The 12,882-nt window shown below is 47.2% G+C and overlaps 1 long non-coding RNA gene across 1 annotated transcript; it reads left to right on the top strand.

Moving 5' to 3' along the window:
* The first annotated feature begins 2,679 nt into the window (after nt 1-2,679).
* LOC108351462 (uncharacterized) lies at nt 2,680-12,594 on the top strand. The gene is made up of 3 exons (XR_005486978.2): nt 2,680-10,621; nt 11,333-11,446; nt 11,866-12,594. It is a non-coding gene; the product is annotated as an uncharacterized LOC108351462 (long non-coding RNA).
* Nucleotides 12,595-12,882: the final 288 nt, after the last annotated feature.

Below are 12,882 nucleotides of genomic sequence, written 5' to 3'. Positions count from 1 at the left end.
CACAATACTAACAGCTACGCAGGGACGGCTCAGCTCAGATCATCTTGTTCAGTGGCTTTGGATTTACTGAGCTGTCCTCAGTCTATTACACATCAGACTTTGTCACACGCTAACATTTGCCTCTCCCACCAAGACAGGTTTTCTTCTGAATCAACATGTGGGAAACGAGGATGCGTAGCCTCTTGACTGTTAAGTATAAACAGATCTTTCCAAGACTTGTTTCAAATGTCATTTTGCCCTGAGTGCTTCTCATGTTGTTATTAATAAAAAATAACACACAAAACACTAAGAGCAATTATGTCTGTTGGCTACTTGCCACATACCAGGTGTTCGTCAGCTCGTCTGCTCCGGCTCCCGGCAGCTTCTGGAGCCGTTGTTATTATCCTTTGTTCTGTAGTCAGGGAGGCCAGCTAAGGTCACCCACGGAAGCTCTTCCAAATTTGCTTGCCTCTTTTCAGGAAGATTCTAAAGGGGATTTAAGATTCTAAAGGGGATTTATAATGGTTTGGCGACCGTGTGGCAGGAAAGCTACAGAATGCTTACCAGGACACAGGAAGGTGCAGGGTTAGACACGGGTGACGTTTGAAAGGTCTGTGTTTTGTACGAGCTATTTATGCATGTGGAGGTGTGTCAGGGATGACACAATCAGTTGGAGAATGTGAGACCTATAATCAACGCTACGGGGCTCAGCAGAAGTAGTTTAAACAGGGAAAAGCTTAGATTTAGATCCGCTCTTTCCAAAGCAATCAACAATAGAACATCAAGCCAACTGAAAGCGTGTGATGTCTCCCAAGCGAACCCAGTCTTACCCCAGACTAATTTCTAAGCACACGTGTTCATTGGGTATTATTATTAGCTTCGCTTTCACCGGATAAACTAAGGTTTCAGCCAGAAGAGGACTGGGGGCAGGGGGTTAACTATGGTTCTCTGTTCCTCTCTCTCCTTCTCCCTGTCCCTCTCCCTCTCCCTCTCCCTGTCTCCTTGGCCCTGCCTGAAAAACCGTCCCAATAACAGCCCTAACTACCATTTGTAGACTTCACTCTGTCCACACAGTCTTCCATAGACATCGTGTGCTAGGTCTTTGCAGCATTCGTAGGTACTTTTGAGATGAACTCCTACAAAATTAGGAAATATTTGCCTTGGACTCATGTTCCTCCTCCTCCTCCTGCTTCACCCTCCTGAGGAGCTGTGAGTTTTTCCATGTGTGTCACCATTGCCTGCCTGTTAGCTAACTAAAACTGAGAGATGGCTCAAGCTAAGAGGGAGGGAGGGAGGGAGGGAGGGAGGGAGAGAGAGAGAGAGAGAGAGAGAGAGAGAGAGAGAGAGAGACTAACTTCAAATCGAAGAAAGATTTGAGCTTAGTCATTCCTCCCTTGATCCATCAAGGAGGATCAGAGTCAGAACTGGGCACAGGTCTTCTAATTTAGGAGCCCAAAAGAAAAAGTCATCAACAGGAAGGCATTGCGTGATCATTCTTTGCTCTACACCACCTGTTTGACGTTTGTATTAAAGTTAATAATTCAGGGACTGGGAGATGGCTCAGTTGATCCGGTGCTTGCATGCAGGGACACAGTTGACCTGAATTCATGAGGAAGCCATGTGTGGCATTGTGCATATATAGCCACAGTGTGTGAAGGTAGAGACAGGAGGGTCCCTGGAGTTTGCTGGCCAGCGAGCCTAGCCAAGTCAGCCAGCTTCATGATCGGTGAGAGACCCCCTACTCAGCTCTCTCGTTCTATTGCTGTGATAAAATACCATTGCCAGGGGAGGAAAGGGGTTAACTGGCTAAGGCCTTCAGGTCCATCACTGAGGAAAAGCAATAGAACCACAAGCAGGAACCTGAGGGCAGGCCTGCTCCCACTCCTCACAGCATCACCTCCACCCAGGGAGCTCCCACTCCTCACAGCATCACCTCCACCCAGGGAGCTCCCACTCCACACAGCATCACCTCCACCCAGGGAGCTCCCACTCCTCACAGCATCACCTCCACCCAGGGAGCTCCCACTCCTCACAGCATCACCTCCACCCAGGGAGCTCCCACTCCTCACAGCATCACCTCCACCCAGAGAGCTCCCACTCCTCACAGCATCACCTCCACCCAGAGAGCTCCCACTCCTCACAGCATCACCTCCACCCAGAGAGCTCCCACTCCTCACAGCATCACCTCCACCCAGGGAGCTCCCACTCCACACAGCATCACCTCCACCCAGGGAGCTCCCACTCCTCACAGCATCACCTCCACCCAGAGAGCTCCCACTCCACACAGCATCACCTCCACCCAGAGAGCTCCCACTCCACACAGCATCACCTCCACCCAGAGAGCTCCCACTCCACACAGCATCACCTCCATCCAGGGAGCTCCCACTCCACACAGCATCACCTCCATCCAGGGAGCTCCCACTCCTCACAGCACCACCTCCACCCAGGGACACTCGCAACCCCAGGAAGTACATTAAAAACTAAGAAGGGCTGGAAAGACGGCTGGGAGGTTAAGAGAATGAGCTGCTCTTCCAGAGGACTCAGGTTCAATTCCCAGCACCCACACACAGTAGCTCACAACTGTCTATAATTCCAGTTCTAGGGGATCCAACACCCTCACACAGGCAGCAAAACACCAATGCACATAAAAAAATAATAAAATTAACAAAAAGGGGGAAAAAAACCCACAATGAACTCCCAGTCACTGAGTTGTGCTTAGCGAACAATTTTTATTCAGCCTGGGATCAAATGCCCAGGGAATGCGGCTACCACCATGGTCTGGGCCTTCCTATAGAAATTAGCAGTCCAGGTAACTCTCCTTCCCCCGTCGATACAACACAGGCCAGTCTGATCTAGACAATTTCTAAATCAAGGCTCTGCACTCAAATGACTCTAGGCTGAGTCGACTGGAGTTAAAGTTACCCAGGATACCATGTCTCAAAAAAAAAAAATAAGGCGGAGAGCAGCTTAGGGAGAAACCTCATACCTGTTTCTGGCCTCTAAAGCCCATTCATACCTGTATGCATGCATTCAAACATATGTGTGCTCAGATATACACACACAAAATAGGGACAGTCGCTTGTATTCTAATGGCGTTCTACTATTAGTTCCATCCACAGGCGACAAAAACATTTCTAAGAGCACACTCCCTTTACATTCATCTTATAGTTTAAATTTTAATTTATCATCATGGTCACTATCATCATCATCATGATATTACTATTATCATTATGCACAGGATGGGAGGGAGTACACATACACATATGAAGGGCACAAGACAGCTTTCTGAAGTCGTTTTATTTTTTTTTTTCTTCTTCCACTTTATGTCGGTCTTGCGAAGGCTTGGGCCGCAATTGCTTTGACCACTGAAGCCCTATTGTCAGCCCAATAGCTTAGTAATCTTTCTGAGCATTCATTGAGGACATGGTTGAAAAGCAATCCCCATCTTTCCCCCTGAAAGTGCATAGAGCATTAGAAGTCCTCAATGAGAGCGGGTACACCTTTCTACATGTCCTGTCCGTGCCTGGGATTGACTTCGGCTGGTCGCCGTATGAGATTAAAGCTATTCAAGTCACCTGGTGGGCCGCGGCGCGAGTTCCTCACTATCCGCGCCAATGTCGTGGATTCCATCTTTGCTACCCTAGACCACTCTTCTGCAGCTCTCAAGCCTGCATCTTTCCTGGCCTGGCGATTCTAACGCCTCTCTGTTCCCTTGTCTGGGAATCCTAAAGTCCCGCCTCTGTCTCCCTGCCCAGCCATTGGCTGCTGGCAACTTTATTTACCAATCAGAACCTACTGGGGACAGGGACCCTCAGGGTCTTACATGGGGGATTCTCTTACAATTTTGGGAGCCCAATTAATATTATGCAAGTTTTAGGCCCAATCCACAACACCTAGGGTTGACTTTTGCTGGTTGGTTATGAACTTCTGAAGGCAATGGATCTCCTAAGGCATGCAGTCTCTACCAGAGAGCTGAGAGTCATTCTATCACTACACAAGCCCTTTCTCAACAGAAAGGCTCCGTTCCCTTAAAGTGAAAAGGAAGAGAATGGTTTTAAATTACTGTGACTCCTATTTCGGTCAGTGGTCTGCTATTCAAGAACCAATTATCCAGCTTAAGGACCCTCTGCTCCTGAGCTCCCCCCTTGTCTGCCAAGGATTTACACTCTTGGCTGTCACCTTCCACAGGGGGTATTAGAGGAAAGGAAAAGGGTAATATTTGAAATAAAATTTCAATAAATGATCCTCCAAGCATCTGTTTCGTGACAGAGAGAGTAACTAGGAGCCATAACAAGTAACAGAGACCTGCCTGTGGGTTGCTGGACAAATGCTCACACACACACACACACACACACACACACACACACACACACACACACGGGTGTGAATAAAGTGAGAAAGCAGTTGGACAGTTAGTGTGGAGGGGAGGGAAGGAGGTGAGAAAAAAGAGAGCGATGCGTGACTCTCAGCACCGGCACTTGAAGCCCAGGAAGAAAAAGAGAGGGAGATAAAATGAGGCAAGACACACAGGGGACAGCAGGCCTGTGGGCAGCAGCGGGTGGGAGTTTGTGAGCTCTGAGGCTAGAGACTGAATAGTAACCGATGGGGAGAGGGGGTACAGGGGCCCCGAGGGCTCTGTGGATGGAGACCTGACTTCTGGGCTCACCTGAGTCTGCTCCAACATTTGGTCAATACGTCCTCAGTGTTGTTACTATACCAACCTCTTCACCATGAGAGTATCTGGTTCTGGGATCAGCGAGATGCTCAGCAGGTAAAAGTCCTTGCAGTCCATCGAGACAGCTCACGGTACAAGAGAAATCAACTTCCGAAATTTGTCTCTGATCTACACACACACACACACACACACACACACACACACACACACACTCGGGGTGGGGAGGAAGAGAGGGAGATAAACAAGTAAAATAACTTTCTCTGGACCGTAGATTCCATCGCCATGAGCATCAGTCGGGCTGAAGTGTCTGTCTCTGCTCTCCCCTGCCTTGTCTGTGGAAGGCCACCACCAAATGACCATGTTCCTTGCTAAGTTTGGCTCTCCATGACAACTACGGAAAGCATCATCCCAGACAGCAACACCGATGGAGTCAGAAGCACGTGTGTCTGCACGCAACCACCAGAGAGGTGGTGATATGGAGAGCACGTGGTCCAAAACAGTACTGCATTTTTATCTCCTGGGCCAACACTTACTATCATAATACCCAACTCAGAGCTCTGTGTTTCTGCCGTTGTTTTAGAAATGGTGAAGTCTCAAACACAGGTCTCACTGTTCCACCAGGCCAAGGGGTGGCCGGGGCTCAGCAGGAGATGGCAGTGCTTTGATTCAGTGATTCCCACAGTGCTCTGCTGTACCGCTGGTTCTGTGCATCCACTGGACACAAGCTGGAGTTATCACAGAGAGAGGAGCCTCCCTTGAGGAAATGCCTCCATGAGACCCAGCTGTAAGGCATTTTCTCAATTAGTGATCAAGGGGGAGGGCCCAGCCCATTGTAAATGGTGCCATCCCTTGGCTGGTGGTCCTGGGTTCTATAAGAGAGCAAGCTGAGCAAGCCAGGGGAAGCAAGCCAGTAAGTAACATCCCTCCATGGCCTCTGCATCAGCTCCTGCTTCCTGACCTGCTTGAGTTCCAGTCCTGACTTCCTTTGGTGATGAACAGCAATGTGGAAGTGTGAGCTGAATAAACCCTTTCCTCCCCAGCTTGCTTGTTGGCCGTGATGTTTGTGCAGGCATCCTGACTGAGCCTCCACAGTAGTCACCTAGGACCTTTGCTTGCAAACCATCCACACCCTGGTGTACCTGTGTCCGACAGAAGAACCGTGTCACTCCGAAGCCATGATGGTCTGGCTATCCTCATTCACTTCAGGGTCTGCCGGAAGTCAGCTGATGTGCTGTGGAGAAAGACCTACCTGAGAGACCGAAGCGTCCAGCCAACAGTCATTCGAGTGAACTTTATGACAGGAAGATTCTAGCCTCAGCCGCGTACTGGGATGGCAAAAGCCTCACTAGTATCCAGAATGACCCTTCACAAAAGCTATGAGCCAGAATCATGCAGCCAAGCCAATCATGCAACCCTTACCCTTAGAGGCATTGGAGAAAATAAACATAGTTGTTTTTAGGCACTAAATTTAGAGGAGGGGCTGTTTGTTCCACAGCAATAGCTAGCCATGGACCAACACAATTAGTTTTATTTATTTATTTTTTTTATTTTTTGACATTACCACATAGTTACATCATTTCCCCCTTTCATTTCCTCCCGCTTTCAAATCCATGGCTTTTTTCTTTAATCATTTGTGTGTGTGTGTGTGTGTGTGTGTGTGTGTGTGTGTGTGTGCGCGCGCGCGCGCAAATATATGATACTTCCTGCTCAGTGTGCATAATGTTACTCATGTATAGCTTTCAGGACTGACCACACTAGGTATTGGATAACCAGTTGGTGTGCTCAACCCCTGTTTCTCCTGTTCCACATTCTTCGTCTAGGCTCCAGGCCTCCAGAGCCAACACCCATGTCAGTGTTATCTTCGTTCACACCGTGTTTAGGCAGTCGAGCTGATGAGGTGGTATAGGTGTGGCTTTTTTATTCCCCCCCCCCCCGGGGGCTGGGGACCGAACCCAGGACCTTGGGCTTCCTAGGTAAGCGCTCTACCACTGAGCCAAATCCCCAACCCCTAGGTGTGGCTTCTGACATTTCTAGGAGACACATCCCCCAACAAGCCCCCTGGTCCTCCAGTTCTTCCCCTCTTCTGCAGGGATCCCTGAGCCTTGGGTGGGGGAGTTAGGTTGTAGATGAATCATTGTGACCAGGTTCCATAGCTAGATATCACAGAAAACCACAAGCGATTTTCTTTCTTCTCAAATATTGTTTATGAGTGTTTTGCCAGCATGGGTGCATATGCACCACCCGCATGCCTATAGGGGTCAGAAGAAGGAGAACATCAGATCCACTGGAACTGAAGTTATAGGCAGTTATTAACCACCATGTGGGCGCTGAGAACTGAATCTGGGTGTTCTGCAAGAACACCAAGGGCTCTTAACTATTGAGCCATCTCTCCAGCTCCATAACAGATTTTCTTATAAATAATATTCCTTATCTGGCTATCTAGACAACAATTGTGCCTATACCACTGCCAGAAAGGAAGAAACTGTAGAGAGAATATCTTGTGTATTGTATGGATGCCATACAATTTAAAAACCTATGGCCTATAGGAAAGGGTAGAATAGAAGGCGGGACATCCGGGAGGCAGAAAGAACTCTGGGATAGAGCCAGGCACAGGAGATTCACCCAGGGAGACGTGATGAGGAAATGCACGGCACCTGAACTCTGGTAACCAGCCACGTGGCAGAACGTAGATTAGAATATATGGGTTGTTTTAAATTATGATCTACTCAAAGAAAAGCATAGCTACTTGGTATTTACAATTACATGGTATTTGTAAATATATTTTGAATCTGAGTCTTATTTCTGGGAGCATGAGGCTGAGAGGTAGAACCAGGCTTAACTTCTACAAGAAATATTGTAAAACATTTTTTTAAAAATTAATTTTAATTGTTTATATTTATATGTGTGTATGTGCATATATATATATTTCTATCATATGTACCTCATATCATCCTCTCTTAACCCCTTCCTACTCCCACAGATTTCCCTCCCACAGGTCAACTTCCTACTTTCGTGTCCTGTGTATACGTGGGGAGGGGAATATTGAAGGTTTTAAGAAAGAAAGTGAGACGTGAGCTCAGGTCTGGTAACATATCAAACTGACATTTGTGAGAAGCGGGGATGGGTTACTTTTAATTGAAAATCTAAAACAATTTAGAGCAATGGTTTTCAACCTATGGGGTCTGACCCCTTTAGAGGTCAAAAGACCCTTTCATGGGGGTGCTTAAGACCATTGGAAAACACAGATATTTACATTGTGATTCATAACAGTAGCAAACATATTAGGAAGCAGCAATAAAAACAACTTCATGGTTGGGGGTCACCTCAACATGAGGAACTGTGTTAAAGGGTCACAGCTTTAGAAAGGTTGAGAACCACAGATCTAGAGTCCCAATAAGGGATTGTCTAGTTCCAGTTGGCCTATGGGTATGTCTATTGGGGGCACTGATTTGATAACATTAATAGATGTGGGAAAACCTGGCCCCCTAGGGGCAGCACCAATCCCTGGGCTTGAGTTAGTACCCAAATGAGCTAAGCAATAAAAACCCATACATTCATTCTGTCTGCTCTTTGCTGTGGGTGTGCTATAACTGGCTGCTTCTAGAACCTTGACTTTCCTGCTATAATTGACAGCATCCTGGAATTGTGTGCTAAAATAAACCCTTCCTCCCTAAGTTATTTTTATTGGTGTATTTTATCAGAGTAACCAGAAACAAGACTTGAACACAGGAGAAGAGAGTTGACCAGACTGCAACCTGGCATGTCCAAGAGAGAAGGCTGTTGCCTCTGGGTCAGACTATGGAAGGTCAAGTTCCCAGAGCACCCCAAATCTAGCATGTCCAAGAGAGAAGGCTGTTGCCTCTGGGTCAGACTATGGAAGGTCAAGTTCCCAGAGCACCCTGAAATAGTATAGAAATTTGACAACTTATTTGCTGTTACAGATCCCTTCCTGAAAAATATTATTGGTGATATTTTTAACTGAACATCTGAATTTCCACCTAGCAGTATCTTAAATACCTTCTCTTTCTCCCATGACTGAAACATATGGCTACTGGTGGCATGTCAGTCGCTGAAAGATACCCTGGGGTCCCAGGTTCCTTCTGCCTTTCAACTTTATTTATTTATTTATTTATTTTTTGATTCTTTTTTTCGGAGCTGGGGACCGAACCCAGGGCCTTGCGCTTCCTAGGTAAGCGCTCTACCACTGAGCTAAATCCCCAGCCCTTATTTATTTTTTTTATGTTGGCTCCTTGCCTCCTGTTTCCAAGATAGTTGCTACAACTCCAGCCCTCACATTTGTGTCTAGAGGAACAGAAGGAAATAGAGACAAATGAGAGGGGGTGTTTTGTTTAAGTTTTTAATTTAAAGTTTTATATGTATGTGTGTCTGTGCATATAGATTCCCCTGGAACTGGAGTACAGACAATTGTGAGCTGGGAATCAAACTCAGGGCCATTGCAAGAGCAATACACAATACTCAGCTTCTGAACCACCTCTCCACTCCCTAGTTGGGTGTTTTAAACTATGTTTATCTCATTTTATCGAGAAAAATAAAAAGTGTCTGTCTGTGATCGAAGCCACGTGAGCAGTAATGGAGGCTGGCAAAGCATTACCATCTCAACAGCACGTGAAAGTTGAGTTCTGCTAAGCAAAGCTGGAGAAACACTAAGTGCACACTTGCTTTGAGACAGTGACTGAAACATTGTTTCAGCTGCCGGAGCCTGGCGTGGAGGAGTGTCTGTAGCTGTTGAAGTTCCCATAATCCAGGCCCAGACACTTCCTCATGAACGCGGCAGAGGAATGAAGGACCAGTTAAGCTAAGGGGCCGGAAAGAAAGATGCAACTTCTGCTTTAACCCAAAGCTAGAATCTGGCATGGCTTTTTAAATTATGTTTATTCCTCCTCTTTCTCACTGTTTCTCCTGTTTCCCTCGTTATCCATTTTTAAAATTGGTTTTCAATTGCGCGCTTTATCATTTTAAAATTCTCACTGTGAGAATATAAACTTGCTTTTAAATCCACTCGCTTAGAACTCGACCTGCAGCGATTCCCCTCCCAGTGAGCAGTCTGGGCAGGGCCCAGTCACCAGAGCTGACCACTGACCCTGCTCTTCCCAACATGCCTGCATTAGATACAGTTCAGCAGTGTGAAGAAGAAATCTGCCTACAGTTACAATAAAATTAATCAATGGATAGTCACATGCACTAGAAGTTTCCATAACTAAGGGGCAACACAGAAACCCAAGCTTTGTTACTCTTTGCTGAACAGTGTGTGGATTAGATAACTAGTAAGGCTGTCCCATATGTCCCTAACCAAAGGCAGCAATTGTGAGCCCAGGATGAAAAGGCACTGACACCTGTGGAATTGCATGGTGTTAAGACAGAAGAGAGAAATTGTGGTAGACAGAGGTTTCAAAAGAATGAAAAGAAAGGTTCTAGGTGCCTGCTTAAAAGAATGGAAAATGGTGCCTAGGAGAGATATTTGCACTACCATGTTCATGGTAGCAGTGAGACAGACTCTATGACAGACTACAAACTGACAGTTCAGGAGATGAAGCCTCGCCAAGAGAACTGGGCAAGTCCAGGCAAGCCCAGGCAAGTCAGTTACTGAAAAACAAAACAAAACAGGCTTCAGGCAGCCCATCAGAAACTGCTCTACCATCAGAAGTTGCCCCACCACCTGGCTTGAGGCAAAGACAACCCAGTTAGCAGCAGTTTGCAGACCTTCTCAGCAATAGTTTCCAGATTTCCCCATAAACAGTTTCCAGCCCCCACACGCCTAGAGATGGGTCCAACAGATCGAGATAGAGGTCACCTACCCTGGGATTCCCCTAATGTGTTTTAAATTGGGTCTGCAAGCTCGCTTCGAGGTCTCTCCTTCTTTGTAGATGGTAGACTCTAGCATGCTGGACCTCTGCAGAAGACACTCTTTGCCCTTACATATTATGTGAGCCGGGGCATCATCCTTCGGTGAGTCATGGATCCTTACAGAATTACAATAGGCACCAGCTGTAGCAGCCATCAGAGAATGAACGACTCAGCAAACATAAGCTAAGTGTACACAGTGGAACAGTATTCAGGCTTAAAAGCCAAGAAAGGGCAAATCTCACTTAAGTGGGGGTGTCTACAGTAGTGGGGATGACACCGACCAGTGTACACAGGCGACCGCCAGGGCTGGGCATTGTCAGTACTTGGTGGGGGCAGAGTTTCAATGGGGAAAATGGGAAGTTCTGGTTAATGACAATGGTGGACAGTAAGGTGATATGCTCCTGGGTCTCAGAGCTGTGCGCTCAAACACGTGCACGGACACATGCGTGCACATCCACACAAGTGCATACAAAACTCCCACCACCACTATCTGCTAAGTCTTTGAAAGTTTGGTCTCGGAGGAAAAAAAGGAGGCAAACTAGAAGAGCTTTGCAGAAACAGTTAACATCTTTCGATCATTTCGTGGCGTGTTGTTGCCCTTGTTTTGTGGTGTGTCTTTGTTTCCCTTTTTATAGTAAATATGCGCGACATTTGTGATTGGTGGAAAGGGAACACAAACTGTGAAATGGATAGCTAAGGATGAGAGGCCAGAGTTCCTCTGCCACCCCTCACCCCAGGGCCAGGGAGCCCCATCCCCTGAAGTTTGTTTCTGCTCAGAAGCCTGAAACACCTCGGCCCTTCTTCCATGCCCAGGACCTATGCTAACTCCGGGTCGGATGCTATATTCTGACCTGGAACGATTGGTTTTGCTGCTGCTGCTGCCACTGCCACCGCCACCGCCACCGCCACTGACTCCTGGGGACTCAGGTGACAAACTGGAGCAGTCACTCCGTAAGCAGTTTCTGGGGCATCGTGCTGCAGAGCTCTGCAAACAGCCTCACTCTGCTTTCTGATTGGCTCTTCTTACATTTCCGTTTTATTATTTTTTTTTTTTTTTTGGAGAAAACAGGGGTCTCTCATGGAAGCTTAGGGAAATGACTGAATTTTAATGGAATCTAATTGGGCCCCATGGTTATCTCAAAGAAGCTGTGGTCATAAAAGTTAATTAAGTTAGATTCATTTGCATATTCAAAACTTTTTTTTTTTAAAGAGGGACTGTGTCTGGGCCTGGCGGGGATTAGGAGACACAACAGTGTCCAGGTGGCTTGGCTTGTACCTGGGGAATTAGAGCAGCAGCCTATTATCTTAATCCTCTTGCCTCACCTTGTGTTCTCTGCCTCCTTTAGGAGGGTGCTGACTCCGGAGGTAACCTGGTAGGCCTCGCCTGTTCACTTTGAGATGCAGAACAAAGCCCTTTACAGAAAAAGATTTGGATTTTCTGTGCTAAGCCATGGAAGTAGTTTTCTAGACAAAAGGTGACTTCAGAACCTTCCATATCGACATTTACAGCCACGGGACTGGACTGGCCAACAGTGTGAGCATTTGTGAGCATGCTTGAACGCTTCTTCGCAACAGGAGTGCAGCCTCGTTTATTATGGGTCAGAGGAAGGGAACAATAGGGCGCTAAGAGGATGTCTCGTCTGCCCCGCTGCCTGGGGTAAGCCCAAAATAACCCGCTGAATTGGAACTCTGGCCTCTTTTCTCTGGCCCCTAGGGAAGCCTTTCACAACCATCCTCTATTATCCGACCCATTTTTAACAAAGTTTAGTATCATATCAGAAAGCATCCCATGTGTCAAAACTCTATCCCCACTGCTGCTGACTAACCGTTTATTCTCATGTGCATACCGAGCAAACGTGGAGGAGAGTCCCTACCACCGCCACTGCCACTGCCGCCGCCGCCACCGCCGCCACCACCACAGTTCACCTGAACATTTAATCTGAACTCCAGCCAGTGCCTGGGTCAGTCGATGGAACCTGATGTCTGCCCTACCTCCACCAGCCTCTCCTGCCTGTTAACACAAATAAAGGTTTATTATCTCCCTCCTCACCTTGTGAGAGGACCAGATTAATGTATTCCTTTCTCTGATGCCAAGTTCTTGAGGAGCAGTAAAAGCAGAAGACAGGGCAGACTCGGCCCTCTTCCACCGAGCACAGAGAGTTTTGTAAGTGCTTCCAAATGTGAGACTTACAGGAAGCACAGGTTACCGAGAAGCACCCCACCACAGGGTGGGAGCACAGAAGCGCGTTCTGGATAAAGTGAAATGTCATGTGAAACCTCAAGAGATGACTGGGGACCATCAAAGTGGGAAGGGGAGAAGCCAGAGGGGACAGCGTGTGTGTGTGTGTGTGTGTGTGTGTGTG

The sequence above is a fragment of the Rattus norvegicus genome, chromosome 7 (genome assembly GCF_036323735.1).
Source record: "Rattus norvegicus strain BN/NHsdMcwi chromosome 7, GRCr8, whole genome shotgun sequence".
Taxonomy (NCBI): domain Eukaryota; kingdom Metazoa; phylum Chordata; class Mammalia; order Rodentia; family Muridae; genus Rattus; species Rattus norvegicus.
The sequence above is the reverse complement of the archived record's forward strand: the minus strand, read 5'-3'. Positions and strand labels throughout refer to the sequence as shown.